We start from the raw sequence: 221 nt of genomic DNA, 5'->3' as shown, positions 1-221 counted from the left end.
GCGTCTTTCTATTATTGAAAGAGAAGATGAGTTAATTGTATCTTCTTATTACTCTCGTTAATGGTTATAATTCTGTCCAATCTTCAAAAGCTGTGTTGAAGGTACAAAATAATGCATTAGGAACAAAGGCTGGTGGGGTTTTTTTTGTTTTTAATTTTGTTGTTTTTTTTTCAAATAAGAGTGGTAGTAAAGTTATTTTAGGCAGAATAGGTATATGTAAG

The 221-nt window shown here is 29.9% G+C and overlaps 1 protein-coding gene across 1 annotated transcript in view; it reads left to right on the top strand.

Moving 5' to 3' along the window:
- Window positions 1–221, top strand: part of DENND6A (DENN/MADD domain containing 6A) — a gene marked incomplete at its 5' end in the record, with an annotated part of 23,912 nt that overhangs the window by 1,110 nt on the left and 22,581 nt on the right. The window lies entirely within an intron of this gene.

Source organism: Fulmarus glacialis, unplaced genomic scaffold (genome assembly GCF_000690835.1).
Source record: "Fulmarus glacialis isolate BGI_N327 unplaced genomic scaffold, ASM69083v1 scaffold15655, whole genome shotgun sequence".
Classification (NCBI taxonomy): Eukaryota; Metazoa; Chordata; class Aves; order Procellariiformes; family Procellariidae; genus Fulmarus; species Fulmarus glacialis.
Note: the sequence above shows the minus strand (reverse complement) of the source record. Positions and strands in the feature narration are given on the sequence as shown.